This window comes from Oncorhynchus tshawytscha, linkage group LG19 (genome assembly GCF_018296145.1).
Source record: "Oncorhynchus tshawytscha isolate Ot180627B linkage group LG19, Otsh_v2.0, whole genome shotgun sequence".
Lineage (NCBI taxonomy): Eukaryota > Metazoa > Chordata > Actinopteri > Salmoniformes > Salmonidae > Oncorhynchus > Oncorhynchus tshawytscha.
The window spans coordinates 47,692,310-47,717,544 of NC_056447.1; the positions used below are offsets into that span (position 1 = coordinate 47,692,310).

The window sequence follows — 25,235 nt, forward strand, 5'->3', positions numbered from 1 at the left end:
TCCCGGACCTACTGTTTTGGACTCTCTCTCTACTTAACCTGCTGTCTCTAACTCTGAATGATTGGCTATGAAAAGCCAACTGACATTTACTCCTGAGGTGCTGACCTGTTTCACCCTCTACAGCCACTGTGATTATTATTATCTGACCCTGCTGGTCATCTATGAACGTTTGAACATCTTGGCCATGTTCTGTTATACTTTCCACACGGCACAGCCAGAAGAGGACTGGCCACCCCTCAGAGCCTGGTTCCTCTCTAGGTTTCTTCCTAGGGAGTTTTTCCTAGCCACCGTGCTTCTACATCTGCATTGCTTACTGTTTGGGGTTTTAGGCTGGGTTTCTGTACAGCACTTTGTGACATCGGCTGATGTAAAAGGGCTATATAAATACGATTGATTCAGAAAGTATTCACACCCCTTGACGTTTTTCACATTTTATTGTGTTACAGCCTGAATTTTAAATGGATTAAATTGAGATTTGTGTCACTGGTCTACACACGATACCACATAATGTCAAAGCGGAATTATGTTTTTCGATTTTATTTTAAACAAATTAATAAAAAATGAAAAGGTAAAATGTCTTGAGTCAATAAATATTCAACCCCTTTGATATGGCAAGCCTAAATAAGTAGAAAAATGTCTTAACAAGAAGGACAATATGTTGCATGGACTCTGTGTGTAATAATAGTGTTTAAGATTATTATTTTTGATAAGGTCCCTCAGTCGAGCAGTGAATTTCAGATTTAACCACAAAGACTAGGGAGGTTTTCCAATGCCTTGCAAAGAAGGGCACCTATTGGTAAATGGGTGCATTTAAAAAAAGAGAAAAAAAAGCTGACATTGAATATCCCTTTGAGCATGGTGAAGTTATCAATTACACTTTGGATGGTGCATCAATACACCCAGTCACTACAAAGATACAGCTGTCCTTCCTAACTCAGTTGCCAGAGACAAATAAACCATTCAGGGATTTTACCATGAGGCCAATGGTGACTTTACAACAGTTACAGAGTTTAATGGCTGTGATAGGAGAAAACTGAGGATGGATCAACAAGATAGTTGTAGTTACTCCACAATACTCCCCTATTTAGAGTGAAAAGAAGGAAACCTGTCCAAAGCATGCATCCTTGTTTGCAAAGCAGCCTTTTGTCCTTTTTTATTAAATTGTTATGTTTGTATTGTATTTTCTACAACACATTACTGACTACCATGTTCCATTTTTCAAGGATAGTGGTGGCTGCTTCATGTTATGGATATGCTTGTAATCGTTAAGGACTGGGGAGTTTTTCAGGATAAAAAATAAAATAAAATGGAGCTAAGCCCAGGCCTGGTTCAGTCTGCTTTCCACCAGACACTGGGAGATGAATTCACCTTTCAGCAGGCCAATAACTTAAAACACAAAGCTATATCCAAACTGGAGTTGCTTACCAAGAAGACAGTGAAAGTTCCTTATTGGCCGAGTTACATTTTTTACTTAAATCTGCTTGAAAATCTATGGCAATACATGAAAATGGTTGCCTAGTAATGATCAACAACCAATTTGACAGAGCTAAAATAATTTTAAAAAGAATAATGGGCAAATGTTGCACAATCCAGGGGTGGAAAGCTCTTAAGAGACTTACCCAGAAAGACTGACAGCTGTAATCACTGCCAAAGGTGATTCTTACATGTATTGACTCAGGGTTGAATACTTATCGAATAACATATATTAGTGTTTCATTTATCATACATTCTTTACAAAGCCATAAACACAGCCTACTTCTACAATTTATCTTCTTAAAAGTTATTTTAAACCTAACCCTAACCACACTGCTAACTTTATGCCTAAACTTCAATTCGTTTTCATGAATGTTTACGATATATAGCCAATTTTTACTTTGTGGCTGGGGTAACTAATGGAAACCTATATTTGGTCCTCACTCATGTTGTATTTGATTTCCTTTGTGATTGGTTGACAGCTTCAGCAGTGTGACGAATGGCAACCATGTTCTGTTCAGAGAGTTTTGCTACATCAAGGTCAGAGCTCATAAAAGGGCCTCCTTTATCCACATTCTCTGGAGGTGCTTCAGACATATTGGAAAGAACTTAGGTAGGCCTAATGCGTCTGTGTGATGGTAACACTGTCTTTAAACTCACATTGAATGCCTTGAAATCAATCCAATATTACCCTTCAATATTACCCCCCCCCCCTCACATCCTCCCACTGACAGACTAAATCTCTTTTTGACCTTGTTATATCCATTTATAACCCTGTGTAGCGGATGGCCTAGTGGTTAGAGCGCTGGACTACTAACCGAAAGGTTGCAAGATCAAATCCCTGAGCTGACAAGGTAAAAATGTGTCGTTCTGTCCCTGAACAAGCCAGTTAACCCACAAATAAGAATTTTTCTTAACTGACTTGCCTAGTTAAATTTTTTAAAATCCTCCCACTGACAGACTAAATCTCTTATCGACCCCGTTATATCTATAACCCCCCCTCCTCTTAACACACCTCCTCCCACTGACAGACTAATTATATTATTGACCTTGTTACATCTATAACCCCCACCCCTTCACAGCGAAGGAAAAAGTTTGAGCTATATTCCTGCATTTCTACCCATTTTTCCATTGGGCGTAGTGAATATTTAGCAGTTTTATAACTAATTTCATGCAATTCTACTTATTTTTCCATGGGGCAGAGAGAAATGATTGCAGTTTTTAATATGATATCCGAGTGACAGTGACTAAGAAAATCAATGGGGGCACCCTGGTCGGTAATTCGACCATGATTACTACAAGTTTAGATAGTTGGTCGCTAGATTATTATTTACCAATCAAAATATTTTTAGCTGACATGAGCTAATTGAGTGACTGACATAACAAGAGGAAAACTGCTAATGCGCAACCAAAATTCAAAACGGCACCTTTTGTATTCTACTAGTCTAACTTTCAACAGTAATTGAGACCCCGACTGAGTTTCAGAGAAGATGTAAACACCTTCAGATTTAATGACAAGAATTGACCTCTGAGTCTTTCTCTACATTGTTTTGTTTGACATTGATATCATGCAATACACACAGGGTTTGATCAAACCTACTGTAGGACATTTAATTTACAAACAGCATATTTCTATTGTACAGGTAATACATCTGTCCCACAGTGCCAGAACCATCTCAAATAAAAAGGAAATACATACTGTAAACAGTAATCACAATAATTAGAAAATAGGCACTACTTGTGGTTTTGATTTTTTAGAAAAAGTGCCTTCTGGATGACTTTTAAAGTGGTAAGACCACAGTGATGCCAAGATCATACTTGTTGAAATATTTTCCTTATACAGTAATTCCACCATACAATTTTGGCCAAACATTGTTTCCAAGTTACAGTAGGAGGAAGTATTAATACATAGGGCTTTTTTGTCTGTAGATTGTCATTTTCAAGGGTCACCCGGATAGAATTCCACACATAGAATGTGATAGAGCGTGATTGAATTAGGTAGGAAACAATGTTATTAGGATACCATCCTTAACTTACACCTGCTTACCCACCAATATACATAGATTCTTCAATAACAGACTACTATTTTATATTTCTTAATTGAAATTACATTCCTTTCAATACAGTAAAAAAATAAGAGTTAATTCACCTTTTTGGTATTGGCAGATAGATGACAAGCCCTAGTCAGAGTTCATTTTCACATAGTTAATTGGTGAGAATGCACTGACGGACTGCATTTAATTTAAAGCCTGTTATGATGTGATGGACAATTAATCCATAAATAAACTTTCCAACATATATACTAACTGAATCTGAAATCAAACAGTGTGACACTAAAAACAGTCCAGGGACACGTAGACAGATTGAAATCACTGTCACTGTCTTCCTCCGTACAGAGACGAGGTTTCCAGGTGACTTGATAGTGATCTCATCTAATTTGGAATAGCTCATAAAGCCACATAAACATATTCTATCTTGATATTGAGTGTGATCTGTAACTACTTGTTGGTTTCTCTGTACTGTCGTACCTGTTCTCACATTTGGCTGCACACGTTACAGTTAACAGTACTGTACTTTTGGCCAATAACCTTTGTGAGGAAGATACATGTAGGCTCTTTTGGATGGGACCGGTAATGCTTTAGCTTGGGTATTTCTGGAGACATGTTTGTTCTGTAGAAACATGGCAGTGAGTAGAAAGCTGCACCAAGTAGATTTTGTTGCAGATCAGTGTTACTAAATGGTTATTTACTGGCATATTGTAAAGATTTATTTTAGGTGTCGGCCAAAGTGTTACCATTCAAATGCAGTTTAAAATCCACCATGCAAGTTGTTTCATCATAACACAATATTGGATAAATATACTATTGAGAGAACGCTATTCAATGAAGATGTCCTCTGTTGGGCAGGAGTAGCCCACAGTTTCCTTGTAGTACAGTTGGAAGGCTTTCCTATGTATAGGAACAACAAAGAGGAGTTAGGTACAAATAGTCAGTAGTAATTTGTTAATAGAAAAATGTGTTATATAAACAGTGTGATGTATATGTTCATTAGCATATGTGGATAGTAAGAAGGGGTGGCAGAGAGAAAGGACGAGAGATTACCCAACAGACTCAGCAAGGGGCATCATGGAGTCATCTGACATGAATACATGACAAGCAAACCGCTGATGATCAGGATGTTTAGTGATGAATCCAAAATACCTGGATGGGAGAGAGCAATGGGAGAGACACGATGCAATATGCTCCAGATACAGTGTCTAGAGTTGAGAAGCAACTCTCAATTGCTCGTCTTTGTATCCTTGAGTTACAGCTTTTTAAACACCCATATTTCTTTATGCAATGAATCTGCTTTCATACAGTATTCGAAAAGCTTTAAGTTGAATTACTTCCTTAGTTTAGCATGTGTCATGATAGTTAATTTACTCACTTGAAATGTTTTGGGTGACAGCCGCAAAAGGAGATATTCTTAAGCTGAAAAAAGTGAAAGCACTTATCTCCCTGTGAAAATATACATAGAGATTAGAGATAGTTACGGTCAGTTCCTGCACTAGCGTGTGATGTCAGAGACGGTACAGTTCTAGAATTAGAACAAGTACTCATAGAATGTAGCCTACTCATTCTATTTTTATGGGCACAGTGGCTATGGGCCTGAGTGAATGCATCATACTAGCATGGAAGCCCATCTGTTTCTGCTCATGTTTGACATGGCAATTCAATCATCAGAAACAGACTGACTGACACGCTACCCATACCAGTAAAAACACAACCTAATATTAGGCTGAGACTCTATGGTCTGTGTCTGAGAGCTTGTTCATACAGTAAACCAGTCCAATAGGGCACACTGCCGGTGCACCATGAGTGAAGAGGATTTAAAAGTCTTAAAACTGAGTGGTCTTTATGCAAGAGTGTGGTTATGTAACTGGCTACCACAGTATCCCAAACATCCTCACGAGGGCAGTGTCCACCCTGCTAACAGACTGCTGCTTCTACTAAAGACTGGCAGTGTCCACCCCACTAACAGACTGCTGCTTCTACTAAAGACTGGCAGTGTCCACCCTGCTAACAGACTGCTGCTTCTACTAAAGACTGGCAGTGTCCACCCCACTAACAGACTGCTGCTTCTACTAAAGACTGGCAGTGTCCACCCTGCTAACAGACTGGCAGTGTCCACCCCACTAACAGACTGTTGCTTCCACTAAAGACTGGCAGTGTCCACCCTGCTAACAGACTTGCAGTGTCCACCCTGCTAACATACTGGCAGTGTCCACCCTGCTAACAGACTGCTGCTTCTACTAAAGACTGGCAGTGTCCACCCTACTAACAGACTGCTGCTTCCACTAAAGACTGGCAGTGTCCACCCTGCTAACAGACTGGCAGTGTCCACCCTGCTAACATACTGGCAGTGTCCACCCTGTTAACAGACTGCTGCTTCTACTAAAGACTGGCAGTGTCCACCCTGCTAACAGACTGGCAGTGTCCACCCTACTAACAGACTGCTGCTTCCACTAAAGACTGGCAGTGTCCCACCCTGCTAACAGAATGGTAGTGTCCACCCTGCTAACAGAATGGTAGTGTCCACCCTGCTAACAGACTGCTGCTTCCACTAACGAGTGTTTTGAAAAGGTCTAGTTACACCGTAGCTTCCACAGCTACAGAAACACTCCAGAATTGTACTTTGCAATATGACTAATATATGTATGACTCGTGGGATTGATTAATACAAAAGTCTGACTACAAAACTCCATCCCACAACATGTAGGGGTGGCAGGTAGCCTAGTGGTAGAGCGTTGGGTCGAATCCCAAGATTGAATCCCCGAGCTGAACCCACTGTTCCTAGGCAGTCATTGTAAATAAGAATTTGTTCTTAACTCACTTGCCTAGTTAAATAAATACAAATATCTAGCTAATCCAAATGAAACATGGGTCTTGAACACTGATGCATAAACTAATAACAGTGAAGCATTGTAAACACACATTGTTGTTAGCAGTCATGGAATAAGGGCATTTTAGGGTTTAAGAGAAGACGTACTCTTTCCGAGGTCCTGCATTCATCTTGCACTATGATCTTCACCCCCTTCATGTTGATCTCCAGAACACATGTAGAGGGAGGCTGCATGGTCATCCGCCGGTTGGTAGCAATCTGTTGACGGAAACAGGACCAACATAGTCAGATTCAAATATGGTGTTTACCTGGCTGTAAGTACACTTAGCTTCCAGATCACATTCCTTCTGTATTATTCCAAATAAGGACTGTGAAAGGAGGGTTTAGATTAGAAACTCCAGCCCACCACTGGGGGCTAATACTCTACCTTTTGCATAGCAGCACAAAGCACATCGTTGCCTTTGTGGTACGGTACGTTAACAGAGCCTAGGAATTTCACGCGGAATCTGTCAACCCAGTCATCTTTGTCATCTAATTGATATAAGAGGAGAGAACGGTTTGATTTACCGTTAGGAGCATTACATACGGATATTAACAGCAGTGAAAAGCTTCATTATTTGGGTAAGACAAGGGAAAAGACAAAGTTCAATAACATTCAATGGTGGTCCACACAGATTTAATTTCATCAGCACAGTATACAGTAGAGGTTCATTCAAAGCCAAGTAATACTATTTAAAGATCCTATCCTGTTCGTGCTCTTGTGCCAAAACGCCAACTCCAACTGGCAAACATGTTTGGCATGACAGTGAGTGGCAAGGAGTTGGCAAGAGAGCATGAACAGACTGGCACCCAGGCTAATTTATTTCAGGCATTTCTTAGAATGCCCTTACTGATCCTATAACCAAACATTGATGCCCAAAGTGTATCGATGGCATTACCTTTGCTATGTTCAGAGCCCGTATAATGGATGAAATAAACCATATTTGATACCTTTGCTTTGTTCCTGTGTGACCTTGGCAGCGTAGTAGGCAGGGAAGATGCCGCTGGCCCCAGTCCTCATGTTGTAGGCCTTACACCACAGGTCATCAGCCTGAGCCTCCATCAGTAGGGGGTCATCCACCTCTAGCTCCAGCTCATCGTCATGGCGAGGGACAAACCTGTCAATCACACAGACAGCATGGTTAATCAATAAATCAATCAAATGTATTTAGAAAGTCGTTTTTACCAGTTGTCAAAAAGTTCTTTACAGTAACCCAGCCTACACCCAAAGAGCAAGCAGGAGCACAGTGGGAAGGAAAACCACTCCATAGTGGATGCAAATGAAACACTACGAGCATGGAATATCTTGCTAACGAGGTAGTGATTACATGAGGACACTAGCTAAATGTGAGACCATTATGATGTTGTGTTTGATGTTTATCCATGTAATGAATCTTTAATGCGTTTGTCAGCTCCTGAAGGAGGACCCTGTGTAAGATTGCTTTATGCATTGATATATATGTAGAACCCATGTACAAGAGCATTTGGAAAGTATTCAGACCCCTTCCTTTTCCCCCACATTTTGTTACGTTACAACCTTATTCTAAAATGGATTAAAGAAAACATGTTCCTCATCAATCTACACACAATTCCCCATAATGCCAAAGTGAAAACAGGTTTTTAGAAATAAAATAAAAAATACTTTATTTGCATAAGTATTCATACCCTTTGCTATGAGACTCGAAATTGAGCAAAGGTGCATCCTGTTTCCATTGATCATCCTGTTCTACAACTTGAATGGAGTCCACATGTGGTAAATTCAAATGATTGGACATGATTTGGAAAGGCACACACCTGTCTATATAAGGTCCCAAAGTTGACAGTGCATTTCAGAGCAAAAACCAAGCAATGAGGTCGAAGAAATTGTCCGTAGAGCTCCGTGACTGGATTGTATCAAGGCACAAAATTCTGCAGCATTGAAGGTCCCCAAGAACACAGTGGCCTCCATCGTCCTTACATGGAAGAAGTTTGGAACCACCAAGACTTTTCCTAGAGCTGAGCAATCGGGGGAGAAGGGCCTTGGTCAGGGAAGTGACCAAGAACCCGATGGTCACTATGGCAGAGCTCCAGAGTTCCTCTGTGGAGATGGGAGAACCTTCCAGAAGGACAACCATCTCTGCAGCACTCCACCAATCAGGCCTTTATGGTAGAGTGGCCAGACGGTAGCCACTCCTCAGTAAAAGGCAATTGACAGCTCGCTTGGAGTTGGCCAAAATGCACCTAAAGAACTCTCAGAGCATGAGAAAGAAGATTCTCTGGACTGATGAAACCAAGATTGAACTTATTGGCCAGAATGCCAAGCTTCACGCCTGGAAGAAACCTGGCACCATCCCTACGGTGAAGCACGGTGGTGGCAGCATCATGCTGTGGGGATGTTTTTCAGTGGCAGGGACTGGGAGATTGGTCAGGTTCGAGGGAAAGATGAATGGAGCAAAGTACAGAGAGATCCTTGATGAAAACCTGCTCTAGAGTGCTCAGGACCTCAGACTGGGGCGAAGGTTCACCTTCCAACAGGACAACGACCCAAAGCACACAGCCAAGACAACGCAGGAGTGGCTTCAGGACAAGTCTCAATGTCCTTGAATGGCCCAGCCAGAGCCCGGACTTGAACCTGATCAAACATTTCTGGAGAGACCAGAAAATAGCTTGAGAGGATCTGCAAAGAAGAATGGGAGAAACTCCCCAAATACAAGACTCAAGGCTGTAATCGCTGCCAAAGGTGCTGCAACAAAGTACTGAGTAAAGGGTCTGAATACTTACACTGCCGTTCAAAAGTTTGGGGTCACTTATAAATGTCCTCGTTTTTGAAAGAAAAGCTAAAAATGTTGTCCACTAAAATAACATCAAACTGATCAGAAATACAATGTAGACATTGTTAATGTTGTAAATTACTATTGTAGCTGGAAACGGCTGATTTTTAATGGAATATCTACACACGTTTACAGAGGCCATAATCAGCAACCATCACTCCTGTGTTCCAATGGCATGTTGTGTTAGCTCATCCAAGTTTAGCATTTTAAAAGGCTAATTGATCATTATAAAACCCTTTTGCAATTATGTTAGCACAGCTGAAAACTGTTGTCCTGATTAAAGAAGCAATACAACTGGCCTTCTTTAGACTAGTTGAGTATCTGGAGCATCAGCATTTGTGGGTTCGATTACAGACTCAAAATGGACAGAAACAAAGAACTTTTTTCTGAAACGCGTTAGTCTATTCTTGTTCTGAGAAATGAAGGCTATTCCATGCAAGAAATTGCCAAGAAACTGAATATCTCGTACAACGCTGTGTACTACTTCCTTCAGAGAACAGCGCAAACTGGCGCTAACCAGAATAGAAAGAGAAGTGGGAGGCCCCGGTGCACAACTGAGCAGAGGACAAGTACATTAGAGTTTCTAGTTTGAGAAACAGACGCCTCACAAGTCCTCAACTGGCAGCTTCATTAAATAGTACCCGCAAAACACCAGTCTCAACGTCAGCAGTGAAGAGGCGACTCCGGGATGCTGGCCTTCTAGCCAGAGTTGCAAAGAAAAAGCCATATCTCAGACTGGCCAATAAAGATTAAGATGGAAAAAAAACACATACACTGGACAGAGGAAGATTGGAAAAAAGTGTTATGGACAGACGAATAAAAGTTTGAGGTTTCGGATCACAAAGAAGAACATTCGTGAGAAACAGAAAAATGAAAAGATGCTGGAGGAGTGCTTGACGCCATCTGTCAGCATGGTGGAGGCAATGTGATGGTCTGAAGGTCTTTGGTGGTGGTAAAGTGGGAGATTTGTACAGGGTAAAAGGGATATTGAAGAAGGAAGGCTATCACTCCATTTTGCAACGCCATGCCATACCCTGTGGATGGCGCTTAATTGGAGCCAATTTCCTCCTACAACAGGACAATGACCCAAAGCACAGCTCAAAACTCTGCAAGAACTATTCAGGGAAGAGGCAGTCTGCTGGTATTCTGTCTATAATGCAGAGGCCAGCACAGTCACCGGATCTCAACCCTATTGAGCTGTTGTTGGAGCAGCTTGACCGTATGGTACGTAAGAAGTGCCCATCAAGCCCAAGCCAATTCAACTTGTGGGAGGTGCTTCAGGAAGCGTGAGGTGAAATCTCTTCAGATTACCTCAACAAATTGACAACTACAATACCAAAGGTCTGGAAGGCTGTAATTACTGCACATGGAGGATTCTTTGATGAAAGCAAAGTTTGGACACAATTATTATTTAAATTAAAAATCATTATTTATAACCTTGTCAACGTCTTGACTATATTTCCTATTCATTTTGCAACTCATTTCATGTATGTTTTCATGAAAAACAAGGACATTTCTAAGTGACCCCAAACTTTTGAACGATAGTATATGTAAATATGATATGAATTTTTAAATTTTTAACATTTGTAAAAATATTTGAAACCTGTTTTTGCTTTGTCATTATGGGGTATTGTGTGTAGATTGACGAGGGGGAAAAAACAATTTAATCAATTTTAGAATAAAATGTAACGCAACTAAATGTGGAAAAAGTCAAGGGGTCTGAATACTTTCTAATGGCTTATTCATGAAGGTATTGTATAGAGGAACCCCAAACAATGTCTCACCTGAACACAGCTCTGTGGCTCTGCTCTTGCTCTACCCCGTCTAACACACAGGAGAACAGGCCAAAGGACTCTGCACCTGGAGGACACAAGGCAGGAGAGGAGCTTCACGGCACTATCACATCAGTAGTGTCCAAACATCTTGATACAGGAGTGACTTTGGTCTTTGAATCATGTTGAATCTGGTCATTCTTTAACCTTTGTAGTTCCTGTGTGGTAAGTGGTAATCGTAGCACTCTTCCTTCACAAATATGTTTTCAATGAAATTGCAATACAACTGAGAAACAGCATAACCTTAAGCCAGGTCTCCTTCGAAAAAAGGTTATTCATCCCAAGAGACTTCCTGGTTCAATAAAGGTTTAAAAATAAAATGTTAAAAAAGGATGGCAGCAGCCGGTCACAGAACTCACCGGAGGAGTGTAAACGTCCGTTCACAAACACATTGAGGAACTTGCGTGTTCGAGGTCCCCCGCCAACACCTGCCTCAGAGGATGAAGAAACCCTGGACAGGCGTGATGACTTTCTCCTTTCTCTTTTCAGCTCACTGTGATCCACCTCATAGTCCTCCTCGTTGGCTGACTCATACACCGTCTCTGTGTCGCTGTCCTCACTGTAGCTATGGTAGCACTGCTTCAAGCTCACCAGTTCTAGCTGGGCGTGCTCGTCCACCACTAGGGTGTACTTGACAGAGTCATAAGACAGGCCATCAGCCTCGGAGCTCTGAGTGTGTGCAGTTCGCAGAGCCCCCGACCCCCCCTTAGATCTAGACTTAGAGCCCCTATCCCACATCCCCCTGTCCCGGTCCCCTCCCTCACTGACAGATGGCCTAAGGCACGAGGAGGAGGAGCGTGGAGGAGGTGCAGAGGGGTGCAGGACCTCGTCCTCCTCGCTGATGGAGGGGTTTGTTCGGTCAGGGAGGGTGGTGTTTGTGTATGCTGGGGGTCCCTCTGCATCGGAGCTGATAGACATGCGATTGCCCTCGCTGCTCTGAGACAGCAAGGGACGGTCACGGTCAGTGTCACAGTCAGTGTCAGGATTCTTCTGGTGTACCGGGGTCAGGTAGATCTCCTCGGTGGCCTCTGGCTGGCGCTCCTCCTCCTGGCAGCACCCCCGAACCTGACCTCGCCCCGGTCCTCCTCCTCGCCCCCTGCTACCATCCCTATTCTTATCCCCCTCCACAGCCGTGTCTCTCATGCTGCCAGCTTTGGGTTTTGCTGCTGTAATCTGGTTGTGTGGAGCAGCAGAGGGCTTCTTATTCCGCTGTTTGGCGTCTCGCTGTCGGCCTCGTGTTTCTGTAACTCCGTGTGAGATGAACGTGGAGTAGTCCTTGTTGTGTGCCTTGACTGCCTGCTCTTTCCCTCTGTTTGGTGGTGGTTTGGCCACAGAGCCGTCACCGTTGTGCTGCTGGACAGCCTCGTCATTCACCTGCTCCTTAGTGGGATCCCCTTTAACACAAACGAGGCACGCAACAACAACAACACAAACAAAAGATTATTCATTAGTCACCAAACTTTACAGTGAAGGATTATTAAGGGCTACAGTAATAATAAGATCCATTCTGCATACTGTATAGAGTTTCATAATGAGAGCCATTGGTGGATTTCGAATCTGTCATACAGAAATATGAGAATATTGAGAAGCCGCTGGGCTTACATGTTCTATTTCTTGCGCATTTTAAAGATTATGACTGTGATGAGTGTTCAAGTCATGGTCTAGGCCCAGTCATCTTATGAAGGAATGAGCGGATTAGAGTATAATGAAATACTGCCGCATTGGCTACAATATGTGCAATTAATCTGTGCTCATTGACATGAAATAAAACATGTCTAGACAAATTTCAGCAAAGTATTAATTTCCTTTATACTTTCACTTCTGCAAAATCAAACTTTGTTGCTTTGTTTAAAGTTGATATTATTCTAAAAACAGGTACTGTCTACCAGTACATGTTTATGCTTTATACCGGTGGATATCCCATTCTCACCTGTTATGTGGGGGGAGGAGGAGTTTGAGTTTGATACATTCTCCTTCCATGTGTCCTTCTTTCCAAACGAATTGTTGTTAATAGTGTCCTTGTCCTACAATGATATTACAGACAGAGAGAGAGAGAGGGAGAGAGAAGGGGGGGAGAGAGGGAGAGAGAAGGGGGAGAGAGGGAGAGAGAAGGGGGAGAGAGAGAAGAGGGAGAGAAAGAGAGAAGGGGGAGAGAGATACATTTTAATTTGATAAACATTACATCAAATCAAACTTGATTTTCCACATGCGCCGAATATAACAAATACAGACTTTACCGTGAAATTCTCACTTACAAGCCCTTAACCAACAGTGCAGTTCAAGAAGAAGAAAATATTTACCAAGTAGGCAAAAAAAAAAGTTATAATAAAAAGTAACAATAAGAATAACGAGGCTATATACAGGGGTCACCGGTACCGAGTCAGTGTGCGGGGGTACAGGCCAGTTGAGGGAATCTGTACATGTAGGTGGGGGCGAAGTGAATATGCATAGGTAACAAACAAACTGCGAGTAGCAGCAGTGTACAAGAGGGGGTGGGGGGGGTAAATGTAAATTGTCCGGTGATGATTTTTATGAGTTGTTCAGCAGTGTAATGGCTTGGGGGTAGAAGCTGTCGAGGAGCCTTTTGGTCCTAGACTTGGCGCTCCGGTACCACTTGCTGTGCGGTAGCAGAGAAAACAGTCTTTAACTTGGGTGACTCGAGTCTCAAACAATTTTATGAGCTTTCCTCTGACACCGCCTGTTATATAGGTCCTGGATGGCGGGAAGCTTGGCCCCAGTGATGTACTGGGCCGTTCGCACTACCCTCTGTAGCGCCTTATGGTCAGATGCTGAGCAGTTGCCATACCAGGCAATGATGCAACCGGTCAGGATGTTCTCGATGGTGCAGCTGTAGAACCTTTTGAAGATCTGGGGGCCCATGCAAAATCTTCTCAGTCTCCTGAGGGAGAAAAGGTTTTGTCGTGCCCTCTTCACGAATGTGTTGGTATGTTTGGACCGTGATAGTTCATTGGTGATGTGGACATCAAGGAACTTGAAACTCTCGACCCACTCCACTACAGCCCCGTCGATGTTAATGGGGGCCTGTTCGGCCCGTCTTTTCCTGTAGTCCACAAACAGCTCCTTTGTCTTGATCACATTGAGGCAGAGGGTGTTGTCCTGGCACCACACTGCCAGTTTCTGACCTCCTCCCTACAGGCCATCTCATCATTGTCAGTGATCAGGCCTACCACTGTTGTGTAGTCAGCAAACTTAATGATGGTGTTGGAGTCGTGTTTGGCCACGCAGTCGTGGGTGAACAGGGAATACAGGAAGAGACTAAGTACACACCCCTGAGGGGCCCCAGTGTTAAAGATCAGCGTGACAGATGTGTTGTTGTCTACTCTTACCACCTGGGGGCGGCCCGTCAGGAAGTGTTTAGTCCCAGAGTCCTTAGCTTATTGATGAGCTTCATGGCACTTTGGTGTTGAACGCTGAGCTGTAGTGGCTGAACAGCGTTCTCACATAGCTAGAGCTTTTGTCCAGGTGAGAAAGGGGGGTGTGGAGTGCGGGAGGATGCTGTTGATGTGAGCCATGACCAGCCTTTCAAAGCACTTCATGACTACCTATGTGAGTGCCACGGGGCTGTAATCATTTAGGCAGGTTACCTTTGCTTCCTTGGGCACAGGGAAATATGGTGGTCTGCTTGAAACATGTCGGTATTATAGACTCGTCAGGGAGAGGTTGAAAATGTCAGTGAAGACACTTGACAGTTGGTCCGCGCATGCTTTGAGTACACGTCCTGGTAATCCCTCTGGCCCCGCAGCTTTGTGAATGTTGACCTGTTTAAAGGTTTTGTTCACAACGGCTACCGAGAGCGTTATCACACAGTCATCCAGAACAGCTGGTGCTCTCGTGCATGCTTCAGTGTTGCTTGCCTCGAAGCGAGCATAAAAGGCATTTAGCTCGTCTGGTAGGCTTGCGTCACTGGGCATCTCGTCTGGGTTTCCCTTTGTAGTCCATAATAGTTTTCAAGCCCTGCCACATCCGATGAGTGTCAGAGCCAGTGTAGTAGGATTCAATCTTAATCCTGTATTGATGCTTTGCTTGTTTGATGGTTCGTCTGAGGGCATAGCGGGATTTCTTATAAGCATCCGGATTAGTCTCCCACTCCTTGAAAGCGTCAGCTCTAGCCTTTAGCTCGATGCGGATGTTGCCTGTAATCCATGGCTTCTGGTTGGGATATGTACGTACAGTCACTGTGGGGACGAAGTCATCGATGCACTTATTGATGAATCCGATGACTGAGGTGGTATATTCCTCAATGCCATTGGATGAATCCCGGGACATAATCCAGTGATAGAATTGTGGTCAGATTTTGGGGGCGGGGGAGAGCTTTGTATACATCTCTGTGTGTGGAGTAAAGGTGGTCTCAGATTTTTTTTCCGCAGGTTGCACTGATTTAAGTTTGCCTGCATTAAAGTCCCCGGCCACTAGGTGCGCCGCTTCTGGGTGAGCATTTTCTTCTTTGCTTATGGCTTTATAGAGTTGGTTGAGAGCGGTCTTAATGCCAGCTTCGCTTTGTGGTGGTAAATAGACGGCTACTAATAATACAGATGAGGACTCTCTTGGTAGATAGTGTCGTCGACAGCTTATCATAAGGTACTCTACCTCAGGCGAGCAATACCTCAAGACTTCTTTAATATTAGACATTGCGCACTGGCTGTTCATGACAAAAAGACACACGCCCACACCCCTCGGTTTACTAGAGGTAGCATCTCTGTTCTGCATGTTAGCAAGGGGAATGTGTGTACAGTGCACACACACACACAAAAGGAGTGGTTGTTAGAACGCCTGAGTGTTGTTTTGTTTTGTATTATTACCAGAGAGCCAGCCCCCCCCCAGCCCCATCCAGCCCAGTCCCACCCAGCCCACAGCTATTTAAGCCAAGCAGCATTACGATCAATGACTGCCTCAGTTTCCAATCACATATACCCAGCCCTAGCATCAGTTACAGCTTCCTGCAGCCAAATGAAGAACCAGATCCACCTAAATCTAAACCCATCTAAATATATGGCTCTGGCGAGACTAACCAAGCCCTGATGACATCACACACGCCACCACAATCAGATCCCTCTGCCAGGAAGATGAATCAGGAATGAACCAGTGAAGAGGAGGAAGTCAAGGCTCCTACACTAACACAGCTCACTGTCTGTCATAGAGACCATTCACAGTGATGGTGCTGACTCACTGTGGTAATGCAGCTGCTGCTGACGGGCACTGGCACGGTTACCATGGTTACCCTGCCCCAGAACCGGAGGAAAGAGTGAGAGAGTGTGTATGTGTTTCTTTGGTGTGTGTGTGTGTGCTGATAGAACAGTTTGATGTTGAAATGTTCATCGTGAAGAATTGGTTATATTTATGAAATAAAGGAGAGTCATTTTGGAGTTTATGAAATCCACCGGGTATCAAACTCAATACTTACTGTGTGGGCCCTCTGGTAGCTAACAAGTCTTCACGTCTCCAGTAAGGTTACTCAACATTACAATACTTACTGGGTGGGCCCTCTGGTAGCTAACAAGTCTTCACGTCTCCGGTAAGGTTACTCAACATTACAATACTTACTGTGTGGGCCCTCTGGTAGCTAACAAGTCTTCACGTCTCCGGTAAGGTTACTCAACATTACAATACTTACTGTGTGGGCCCTCTGGTAGCTAACAAGTCTTCACGTCTCCGGTAAGGTTACTCAACATTTGAGCCTAGCTTTACAAACCACCCCCGGAAGACTTCGCCCTCCTTCCTCCTGTCCACAGCAACCCCAGCAGCTGATAACCATCGACTGTGTAATCTGAGTCATGGCACCGACAGGTTAGCCCACGCTACAACCTAGACATATTTCCTCTGAGAGATACAGGTCTTTTGAGATCTTGAACAAATCACCTGGCACGGTTAAGAGTGGAATCTCTATAGTTTCAAGTTGAATTAGTCGTATGTACGGGATACACATGTATGTACGGGATACACGTGTATGTACGGGATACACGTGGTATACAACATCCAACAAAATGCTTATTTGCAGGTTCCTTCTCGACAATGTGAAATCAATAAGAAATAATACAAGATAAGAATACGAACATAAAGTAAATGCCTCAGTAGAATAGAATACATATTTTAGCATCAGCATGAAACAGAAAGACACAATTTATAGCCCAAAATGTACATATGTTTTAGGGAAGGGGAGGTGTTTAACTTGTGCAGTATTTAGCATAATAAGAGTCTGATAGCAGCCCTATCTCTAGGGACTGGGTGACATATTGGCTGGGAGTCCCTCTCTCTAGTCTAAACAAACGCTAAATCCTCCAATGTACTTGAACACATTATAAACCTGACTGGGTGTGGCATATAGACACTTAATCTGGAGGGGGATCTGAAAATAGGCAGTACCAACATTCAGATAACAGATCTGGGACCAGGCTAAGTGCAGCCTTGCTACAGTCTGAATCAAGCTTTCACTGTCTATTCCACAGTTCTTGAGATTAGCTCCTTAATGAAGTGTCTCTGTCTGTACCAGGCTATCACTCTGACAGAGTAAGAGTGAGACTTAAAACATGGTAAACCTAATCCTAATCCTCCTCCTAACCCCAACACAGGGTGAGATCACGACTCACCAGCAGCAGCAGGGCTCAGGAGTAGAGTTCAGGATGTGCCACACACAGAGACGTGACCAGGACTGACAGGGACAGAATTAAGGATTACACTGCCTGAGGAACAGCATCCACACAGGCATCCCTCTATCTTCCTCATGGACCATGTTGCCATGGGTTCAAATACAATTTGAAATCTTTCAAATATGTTTAGCATTGGCTTTAGTCTGCCTAGAGTGCCAGAGGAGCGGTGTTTCATGTTTTGGGACTATGCTATTGGTCCATTAAACCAGGCAAGGGTAAACAAGCACAGCTGAAGTATTTTAAGGATTTCAAGTGCTATTTGAACCCAGTTCTGCCACACACACACACACACACACACAAACACACACACACACACCCTCTCTCCATCCTCCCCAGACGTGGAAGTGATATTAGGTTATCTTAAGGAACCCTGACAGTGAATACTGGAGCAGGTTATTATCCTACATCTGGTCATACTACCTTATCCTGCTCTTTCCTGATCTTCTGTGAATTTCAACACATACTCAGAAAGACATTGTGCTCATCATGGATGTCCTTGTGAAATATATTTTCTGGACTTTTTCTTTACCATTTTAACAACTGGTGATAACTGATTATAACTGGTTTCTGATTTATACTGGTTTATAACTGGTAGCCTACAGGATAGCACTCTGGCAAGAGGTGTGTTCTGAGGGGAAGATCAAAGATGTTCAACAGATCAACAAGATGCAAGGGATGAAAGCTGATCATCATTCCTTTACCCCTTCTACATAGGACTATCATTGTAAACGGCCTTATCCTTGGACTGACACTGACGGACTCTGACCTGTCCTTTTCTATCGTTATCACTGGTGAGCACACCCTTACTTCCCTGTTTGTTGCCATTCAGCTGACAGGGAAGCTGACAGACTCACAGAAGGACAGTTCTATTTTCAGACAGGAAAGACCAAGGACAGGAGCGTATGCTACATACACAGTGGTAAACCCTGGCTCCGTCAAATGGAGGGCGAAAAAGCCCATTCAGTATCACATGATTGAACGTTCCCTCTACTGTAACAACGCCTTGATTGAGAAACACAAGAGTTCCAGCATTATGATATCCAAATACACGGTAGCAAAGCATGAGAACTGATCATCCTTTTCATTCAAGGACATTAAGTTACAATGCAGACATTTACATGACAGGTCTGTATATCGGTGCCTGGGGAACTGCCTTCGATACAGATCCCATTCTATCTGATCTCCCATGAAGGATTTAAACCAAACAGATGATCTGGAATCACAGAGGAGAAAATGAGCAGAATCTCTACTGTATATTGATGCTCGCACGCTACCAGCTTCTACAATTCCCCTATACAGATCCTATCCTGTCCAATCTCATCATTCAAACAGACATAATTTGATCTATGATCTGCCCTCTACTGTTTGGATACACCTTAACATATTCGGTATCTAATCCAACATTATTTTAACCAAACGGATGATCTGATGATCCGTGTCCTCACAGGGTAGAAATAAACAGCCCCCACCTGAGTCCTGGGAGGCTGAGGCTGTGGAAACAGTGCTAGGGTGGTTGGTCTCTTGGGCCTGTACGTATCCATAGTGACCCGATGTTCCGCAGATTCTGATTCTATGACATTAGGCTGTTTCTGTCTGACAGGCGTTAAAACAATAGCCCTTCTCTCTTCCTGGTTGAGCCTGTGGTCGTCTTGGAAACCATGGATCAGGCCCCAGTGCTCCTGTTCCTCTTGGATATCCTCCTCAGTATCGATCAGCTCCAAGTGGATCATCTCTGCCTGCAATTCCCTAAACCCCGCCCGTCTGTCTTCCCCGCCTCGCTACTGGCTGGCCACGTCACATGGTCCTGGGAAGATCCAGACAGCAGCAGCGTTGCAGCAGCGTTGCAGCAGAGAGAGAGAGAGAATGATTCAGTGAGGAGGAGAACAGAGGGAGGGGGAGAGAGCAGAGACGGAGCCAGCCAATCGGGGCTTGGCAATGACATCAGCAGAGTCTGTGGCTCTTTCTCTCTCATGCTCACTGTAATGTTATTCTAATCCAATCATACTGTAGCAGGATAAACCTCCCTGAAAACAAACACAGGCAGGGCTGGGCTATTGTTTTGTTCTGTGAGGAATACAACAGCACTGTGTAACACCCTGACTGTCTTTACACTGATGTCAAATCTAATGATAATTCTGAATCATTTCATTAACCACACAATATTAAGATGTACACAAACCTAACTGAGGCTACATCAATGCCCTCCTAACACTCCTACAACCTCCACTAAGCGAATGCCTGGTCTGAAGACTCCATTTGACTGATATTAAAATGACAGTTCTCCCTAGCAGCTAGTGTTGTAGAATCTCTGCATGGCTAAAAGGCTGAAGGCCAGGCTGTAATGACGTGTCATATGTTAGATCGACTTAGCTCTGGACTACATGTGTATCAGGACTATCCCCGGCTGCAATCATTCATCTGATAAGTGACTTTGGCCTACTGTGGACTTTGCTCTGTTTCTTCTATCGCTGCAGCTACTCTCATTCTCACAGTCACAAAATAAAATCACACGATGGGACTAACATTTATCTCAACGTCTCAACGCTCTATAACGAATATTCATATTATGAAAAGTAGACTGCAGCAGAGTCAAGTCAAACAGAGTGCATTGTGGTAGAATGGAGGACGGGGGAGTTAATGGAGGGAAGCAGGTGCAGAGGAGCTTGAGGCTGCGTGTACCAGAACTGAGTTGAAATATTATTTTTAAAAATTGCAAACACTTGATCTGTGTTTGATTGAGCTTGCCTGGCATAATAGACCAATATAAGTCGCAAAACTGCAAACCCAGCCCAATTGACAACTTGAAACAGTATTTGAACCCAGGTCTGGTGTGTGTACATGTAGTTTATCTTACTTGAGAGTCAAGGTTGTCATAGTTGAGGCTTGCTCCAGCCTCGTCAGTGATCTCTGTGGCCTGGGAGAGATCCTCGTCTTCAAACTCCTCCAGGCTGATGTCATGAGTCAGCCTGGACACACACACACACATTGTGTCACAAATCAATGCGAGGGGAGAACACACAACACGTCACACACATCAATCAAAGGGTAATCACAGGCGTGTCTGTCTGCAGATTAGTCATACTTTCATTTTATAATGGCAGTCATACTAAGGTACCGCCAGATTATACTTCTAGTCTACATGCTGAGTGGACTACCAGGAGAACTACCAGGTGGACAACCAGGTGGACTACCAGGTGCACTACCAGGAGAACTACCAGGTGTACTACCAGGTGGACTACCAGGAGAACTACCAGGTGTACTACCAGGTGGACTACCAGGAGAACTACCAGGTGGACTACCAGGTGGACTACCAGGAGAACTACCAGGAGAACTACCAGGTGGACTACCAGGTGAACTACCAGGAGAACTACCAGGAGAACTACCAGGTGTACTACCAGGAGAACTACCAGGTGTACTACCAGGTGGACTACAAGGTGGACTACCAGGAGAACTATCAGGTGGACTACCAGGTGGACTACCAGGAGAACTACCAGGAGAACTACCAGGTGGACTACCAGGTGAACTACCAGGTGGACTACCAGGTGGACTACCAGGAGAACTACCTGGTGGACTACCAGGTGGACTACCAGGAGAACTACCAGGAGAACTACCAGGAGGACTACCAGGTGAACTACCTGGTGGACTACCAGGTGGACTACCAGGAGAACTACCAGGTGGACTACCAGGTGAACTACCAGGAGGACTACCAGGTGAACTACCTGGTGGACTACCAGGTGGACTACCAGGAGAACTACCAGGTGGACTACCAGGTGAACTACCTGGTGGACTACCAGGTGGACTACCAGGTGGACTACCAGGAGAACTACCAGGAGAACTACCAGGTGGACTATCAGGAGAACTACTAGGTGGACTACCAGGAGAACTACCAGGAGGACTACCAGGTGGACTACCAGGAGAACTACCAGGATAACTACCAGGTGGACTACCAGGAGAACTACCAGGTGTACTACCAGGTGGACTATAAGGTGGACTACCAGGAGAACTATCAGGTGGACTACCAGGTGGACTACCAGGAGAACTACCAGGGGAACTACCAGGTGGACTACCAGGAGAACTACCAGGTGGACTACCAGAAGAACTACCAGGTGGACTACCAGGAGAACCACCAGGAGAACTACCAGGTGGACTATCAGGAGAACTACCAGGTGAACTACCATCTGTGACGATATCAAAATGCTCTAATAAACCCTAGAACACATTCAAATTGTTGTAAAGAAAGAGAGAGAGAAAGAGAGACAAAGAAAGAGAGAAAAAGAGAGACAAAGAAAGAGAGAGAAAGAGAGAGAGAAAGAGAGACAAAGAAAGAGAGAGAGACAAAGAAAGAGAGAGAGACAAAGAAAGAGAGAGAGACAGAGAAAGAGAGAGAGACAGACAAAGAGAGAGAGAGACAGACAAAGAGAGAGAGACAGACAGACTAGTATGACCTCCATGTATATTAGCATAGAGCATTACTGCCAAGCAGTCTGGGCTTATGGCAAATGTGCTGGTTTGCTAATCCGGTGAACACAAGGCAGCTGCATGTCCTGCTTAGGAGGTTCTTCAATTACTACACCAGTCAGAGTTTCACTACCCACCTCTGCTTACCAGGTGTGTATTCATTACGCCGATTCTGTTGCACAACATTTCTTATGGTGCAAACGGAAAACGGTTTGCAACGTAAACGAGAGTTTCTACTGGGCAAATTCAGATAGATACCTCCCCGTTTTGTTTGCTTCCGTTTGGTTTTTAAACAGTAAACGGTTTCTTTTGCGAGATGTAATGAATACACCCCAGAATAAATACGGATGTTCAAAAAGAGCTGCGCAGCATAAACATAGTTTATCTTCATTTCTCATATGCATTGTGCAGAAAAGCTGGACAACAAATATGAAACCGACTATGTAAAACTAGCAGCACAGTTATCTGTAATTCTACAGATAAATACATGAATCGGTATGTTATGAAAAGCTACTAATGTTATACACTGAATTCATATTAATTCTATGCCTTTGACTTCTGGCCTTGTAATTAATTACCTTAGGTGAGAAGCTGCTAGCATTTATGGTACATACTTTGTTTACATAATGTGGACATTTCCTAGTACAACTTTTTAAAGCGTCCTACTTTTGGCATAGTAGAGGTTTCCAGGAAGCAGTCCATCATTGGACATAATATCCTACAACCGCTAATATCTCAGATATTTCACACCATAATGCTTTATTTTTTATATTTAACTAGGAAAGTCAGTTAAGAAGAAATGATTATTTACAATGACAACGCTGGGCCAATTGTACGCCGCCCTATGGGACTCCCAATCAAGGCCGGATTCAAAACAGGCTCTACAGTGACGCATCTTGCACTGAGTGTCTTAGATCACTGCACCACTCGGGAGCCCCCAAAAAAGGCATCCTGGGTTGTGTTGTTACCCTGTTCGAAAATAACCATCTGATGATACTATGCACAGTATCTTTACCACAGGTAAAGGTCTATAACTCTGCCTGAGACATTAAATAGGCACCAAACGGAAAATACGGACTGAAACTTGGATGGAAGCACTTGAAGTAGTCCAAAAATAAAACACTTGTTTTTGCTTTCCCATTGCAAAACATTTTGTTACGTTTTGCCCTAATGAATACAACCCTGGTCTAGAAGTGCAGCCCTTCTGTACCATTTCTCCCACTGGTCTTCCATCCACTTCTCTCTATCCTCCTCCCCCAACCACTGTACTCCATCCTCGTTGTACTCCATGGCCAGACTGAGGCAGAGTAACATCAGCAGGGCAGGGCAGGTAGAGGGACAAGGAAGTGATCGATTCAACAGACAATTAAAACACTTCCTCCTTTCAACAGAGCATCATTCACAATCCTCCCAGCCTCTTCACTCGCCATCCACTCTGGCCCACACATCAACTACAGCATCAGCACCACAAGACAGAGGACATGCACACATTTTATTAGTACTATTGTTTGTATAATTTGCATATCATTGTATTTAAAATGTGTTTGACTTTCCTTGTCTGTCAGTGTATCAGTGTTTTGTTAGTTGTCATGTTCTCTATTTTGTGTGGACCCCAGGAAGAAGGGGCATCCTAATAAATAAACACAGAGGGATCCAGTCAAAAGATAGACCAGCTCATTTTCCACACAGCATAGATCTCGTCTTCACCACTGGCTCCAACCAAGGCACTTGTTTGGTCTCTGTATTTGTGTTCCCCCTCTGGTCTGGTATAATGACTGGGGGATGATGGGATGGGGGAGGTGCAGCCCTGCCTGATGGAGAGTAGTGAGACTGGGGAGGGGGAAGAGACTCACCCTCTTAGCCCCAGCCCATCAACCCTGGTTGGGTAGGGTCTCCTCCTGTAAGGCCCTGCCTCCTGTATGACGGAGGGCTTGGATCGATGCAGCTCTACTCAGGTTGCCTGAGGAAGAGAAGTGGTGACTGCCAGGATCAATGGAGCTGCTGCTGAAAGAGTCTTCTTCTCATCATCTTGATCTGAGGGAGGAGGACATGGAAGGTCCCTGGTCCTTAGAACACCATGGCTTCCACTGTGTTGTTGCGTAGTATGGTTCATGCCCTGAACAAACTGTGATATGTGCAACAGACAGAGATACTTTCAGCTTACATACGCCTAGTCTGTCATGTTTAAAATAATGTGATTTGCTGTCCCTATTGGCAAGTCATGACATGTACACATACTACAACACTGGCTAGCCACTAACACATGCAGGGCTTGTAAAATACAGCTCCTATAAAGTGAATACACTTACACTAACTCCTATCAACTCAAGCGTTGAACCGCACAAGAAACAGCGGGTCAAATCCCAATATGAAAGTGTGACATTTACTTTACTGTTGTGCCATGTAAATTAAACTGGGTCTGTGTTCATCCATCCTAACAATACCCTCGGTCTTTAGTTTATCAAGTTACTGATGAGGATAATTATACTGTACAGGGAAGCTCAAGTTTCAGTTTCACTGGGACAAGTCTTTACCAGATATCAACATGGTACTTAAAAGACAGCCTTTAGCTCATTTGTCAATCATCCATTTCTCTTTTACTGTAAGAGGATGTTACACAACCATACATTTGTTTCTATCAGAGTGGATAACAGGAGACAAAGACAGAGAGAGAGAGAGAGGACTCTGGCCATTAGTAGTGATCTCTGAGGAGATCACGTCAGTGTTACTGCTGGTCAACAAAGCACTGTTAAACCTCCTCCTCCTCACAGACTACAACTGGCCTGCACAGTAAGACATCATTTACCTCTATAGCTATAACTGATCTGAGCCTAGCCATTAAATAAACAAACCTAAGGCCTTAAAAGTGTTAAATGTTGAATAATCAATAGAAGTCATATACAAATCGGTAAGTCAATCCTATTTTCACAAGACAATTAAAAGGTTGTTGGAGTGAATTTTTATTTGTTGCATCAATTAATAGATATGATCAGCCGACAATAGTTCTAGCTCAGTCCTAGACCTTAGATTCAATACGATCTTGTCTACCAGATACCTAACTTCCAGTATATTCCTGT

At 43.6% G+C, this 25,235-nt stretch overlaps 1 pseudogene; it reads right to left on the reverse strand.

The window, feature by feature from the left end:
• Positions 1-2,948: 2,948 nt before the first annotated feature.
• LOC112218882 lies at positions 2,949-20,701 on the reverse strand (annotated as a pseudogene).
• Positions 20,702-25,235: the final 4,534 nt, after the last annotated feature.